This window comes from Pleurodeles waltl, chromosome 4_2 (assembly GCF_031143425.1).
Source record: "Pleurodeles waltl isolate 20211129_DDA chromosome 4_2, aPleWal1.hap1.20221129, whole genome shotgun sequence".
Taxonomy (NCBI): domain Eukaryota; kingdom Metazoa; phylum Chordata; class Amphibia; order Caudata; family Salamandridae; genus Pleurodeles; species Pleurodeles waltl.
Window position 1 is genome coordinate 808,359,936 of NC_090443.1, and position 4,355 is coordinate 808,364,290.

The 4,355-nt window shown below is 43.0% G+C and overlaps 1 long non-coding RNA gene across 1 annotated transcript; it reads left to right on the forward strand.

Annotated features, from left to right (window-relative positions):
- Positions 1-240: 240 nt before the first annotated feature.
- LOC138294212 (uncharacterized) lies at positions 241-1,551 on the forward strand. Its single transcript, XR_011203273.1, has 2 exons — positions 241-325; positions 1,415-1,551. It is a non-coding gene; the product is annotated as an uncharacterized lncRNA (long non-coding RNA).
- The last annotated feature ends 2,804 nt before the right edge of the window (positions 1,552-4,355 follow it).

Below are 4,355 nucleotides of genomic sequence, written 5' to 3' on the forward strand. Positions count from 1 at the left end.
TTCACCTTTACACCTCGGTTGTTAGTATAGTTCGTCTTCCTATTTTATTGCTAGATCGACCATGGTTCAATTGCTGTTCCTTTAAATGTATGGCAGACAGGCTGGTTCGTGTTTTCTACTTGCATTTGCTTTCATTTTAGAACATTTTGCGCGGTCGAAGATGGCGACCAGAGGTTATGGGTATTTTCTACACCTGTTTCGCTTACTTAGTTCTTTTTCTATTTTGATTACTATGAGACCAGGGTCTAGCCTTAAAAATGGCTGACACAGGAGAGCGGTAGCTCTGCATTTCTCGCATAGGCGGGTGCTGCACAGGATGATGACTGTAAGTTTAGCACACCTTCGGTGTGGCGGGCATGATTATTATAACTGTGTGCCCTTTTATGCCTGTACTCAGCATTATGCGCCGGCACCTTTGGGTGTGTCGGACATTATTATTATAAATGTGTACTCTTTGATCCCTAGACCCAATATTACGCGCTGGCAGTGGCTATAAAATCCTGTGACTTTTGCCACGCGCCAAACTTTGTATTTCTTCAACTGTTTATGGTGGGGGTCTGTTCTATGCTAATTAGGACTGCTAGGTTGTTTAGTAGTATGTTTCTGCTTCCCTTTGGGAGTTTATTTTATGGGTAGGTTTTGGAGGGTGACAGCACATTTCTCTTTGTTCTATTTGGTACTTAAAATAGCCCTTCTTATGTACGGACGTTAGGGCACCACATAGCTGTGGAGTTTGGAATATTTTAGTTAACTTTCTCCTTGCTCGTATCCAACATAACTGGCTGACTTATTCCTACATTTAGGGAGCTCTGTTGTTCAACTTGTTTGTTCGTTTGGTGTCTCTGATAAGACCAACTTATTCTTGTGTACCTTTAGTGTCATGTTTACTACTGCCCCTTTTTCCAGGCTTATCAGGGTCGTTTCATGATAACATTCTTGATGCTTTGAAGTTGATGTAATGCTGACATTATAAGATATTTGGAGGACATTTGAATCCATCTTTATATCGTTCTGATAAGGCACTTTTGTGGCATTTCGGGTAGGTGTAGTGGTGTTCGCGTGGTTTGTGATTGCTCACTTAGTTGTGTTTTCATACCATTAGCTCACTCGGTTGTTGTTTACTTTTAACATGATGTGTAACCATTTCTATGTGTTTTGTACGTACTACTTTGGGCTATAAGGTTGCCATATATGCACTGCATGTTTTTCGTTTCCCTCACAGGGTTTCGAGAAGCACATTGTTCTTTTCTCTTTCGTCACGTTCACACGAAGAAGACCCCTTTGTGTTTTGGTTTTCTTTTTAAGTCCAAGTGCATACCTGCATGGTCCTACATGACGTTAATTGGTACTCATGTCAGACAACAGTGTTGACAATATGATATGCAATTTTGCTTTATATGTATTTGTTTTACAGCCTTGGAAAAGTCTTTTTGATGAAACACGTGTCGGCTATATTTTCATTTGAAGATGTCTTGCGCACATGGAACACTTGTGGTCTACACCGGAGATGTACAATTTAACCAATGAATTAAAAATATTTTTCTTGATGAAGTTTACTGCGTTGAGATATGATTCTTCTCTGCTGCACAAAGGACCGACTTATGGACTTTTGAATGGTGTGCCGTGATACTTGATGTTATTGGATGTTGAAACCTAGTAAGTTCTATATGTCATCAACAATGTACCCCACAAACATGCCATACTGTGTAATAAAGATGCCACACAGCCTTGCAGCAGGTCTCCTCATAAGTGTGATGTCTACATTCCACTCACATATCTCACACCCTTGGTTTGACCGCAACTGTGTTCATTGACCCCTAGCTACACTCAACAAATGTGTACGTGTTGAGATGAAGCAACAGTTACAGTTTCTACATTGATAACATCTGCTAGTGAGCTGAAACTTAAACATGGCACCAGTCTTGTAGATGTCAGCATTGTCCAAATGCTATGTTGCAGAATTAGGCTATCCAAAGAGTAGACACAACATATCTATGCCTGCCATGTAACGTGATGTCTATGGGCATTGTGAATCAACATGACACTGGTTTGGGACATACTATCAAACAATTAAAGGTAATATCATCACTGTAGCAACACCAGTCAGGCAGGATAGCATTTTGTCTTGACGCTCTCCGCATTTCACCTTCATCGTTAATGTGTACTCTGTCAAATGACATGTCCACTGTGAACCTGTACACAGCTCCAGTTGTCGCTCAATGCCACCTGATGACATTTAACAAACCCTCCAGACCTAGTGTGTCAGTTGAACCACTGCAAGCTGTGCATCATGCTACTGTCATCAACTGTCAGGCATGTTTTCAGTTTCATGCCCATGATAGTTCTGTGCACAACATATTCTTCAAACAGTTAACATATGTATGACGCAGGTGCTCATTGGGAACACTTCAGCATTGAGATAATCAATGTTAGGCTTAATTTCCTCAAACATAATATGCACATTTGCGTGAATCATAATGGTGTCTTGTGCTATGTCACGCATGGTGTTGCCTTGTCTTCTCTTGCAGCTACATCTTCCAAGGCCATGCTACCAACAACTTATGCTAGCACTTTAGAAAATGATGTAAATCACAGGAATCATCAATGGCAGGTATGTAATAGTATGGGCCACTGTCACCATGACAGTGCATGCACACTGCAGCAGCTGATGGTTAGTGCTGAGTGGCATTCGAAACAGATAAAGGGTAGCACACCGGAGTTCTTAAAAAACAACTTGTTTAGAAACCATTGTTGGTTATACACTGCTCTTGCAAATAGGTTCCACAGGATCATGTACACTCTTCACCTCCCTCCCAAGGCTTCATCCTTTTCCTATCATTTTTAACCTCTACCTGGAACCTCTTGGATATAGTCATGCAGACAGCAGCAGTTTACAACTGCTAACCAGTGCTAAAGTGCTTGTGATATCTCATTAAAACAGGGTAAAATTGACTTTAACGCCATCAGTTTATATCTTGTTCTGAGCTACAGGGACACAACAAGCTCCAGAGGTTACCCTGCAGCTGCCTAGCTGACCCGCAGCAACTGGTCTGTGTGGACCTAGAACTGGACCTCCCTGAGCCCTGCAGCTGGCCTCTGCTGGAGTGAGTTCCTGATCTCCAGGAGGTGCCTCCCCAGGTCATGGACCCCTAGTGGTCTCCCTTCGGAGCCGAAGAAATTGTGAACTATTTTGGATTGGCTTTCACTTACTAATCTTAACCGATTCAGTGCTGAGGATGGCTCCAAGCTGTCCTCCGCACCAGTCCTCATGTGCTGAGGGGGGTTCCTAGCCATCTTCACACACATGGCTGGAAATCCCTCTGATGCGGGCACCAGAGGGATTTCCTTTAACTAAAATTAGCCTCGGGAGCTGGGCTACTTTTGTTTTTTCATAGAAATGACAATCAGCGCATATCTTTTAAATGAAAGTGAAAATGAGATGATCCGATCTTCTTATTTCACTTTCACTGCATCGGTGCTTGAAGGCTAGCTCAGACCCCAAGCACTGATTCAAACAGAAGAGTTACCACTGGAAAGTGGAGCAAGGGCTTCCATTGTCCTTGATTTGATCCATTCCTGTTGCAGGCACTAGGCCCCACCACACAAGTGTCACAACATTTTTATCTTTTTTATCAGCACAAGTGGGGCAATGCTGGGTGGTAAGAATTTTGTCATTTCCTGGGGATTCCAGAAGTTTCCTTCACAGAAATATAGGGAAAATGCAGGACTTCAGGCAAAGATGGAGGTTTGCAGGGCATTATGGGTAAGAAAACCTCATGGGATTCACACATGTCAGCCCATCCTGGATACCCCCAGGTGTCGAGTTTTAAAAAATGTACAGGTTTCTTGGGTTTCCCTAGGAGCCGGCTGATCTAGGGTCCAAAGTCCACAGTTATCAATTTTTCAAAAAACTGGTCCATTTTGAGTGGAAAAATTTGATGTATCCATGTTGGTTTTGGGTTGTTTCCTGTTGCGGACACTAGGTCTACTCACATGTTGGGCACCATCATTATCAGAAGACTTAGGGGAATGCTCGGTGGAAGGACGTTACTGGCTCCCTGGAGATTCCAGAGCTTTCCATCATAGAAATGTGAGGAAAATGTGTTTTTAGTCAAAGATTGAAGTTTGCAAGGGATTCTGGGTAACACAGCCTGGTGAGAGCCACGCAAGCCACTCCACCCTGGGATCCCCTAGGTGTCTAGTTTTCAAAAATGCACAGGTTTGCTAGGTTTCCCTAGGTGCCAGCTGAGCTAGGGCCCAAAATCCACATCTAAGCGCATTGCAGAAAAAGGTTCATTTTGAGTGAAAAATGTGATGTGTCCATGTTGTGTTTTGGGCCCTTTCCTGTTGCAGGC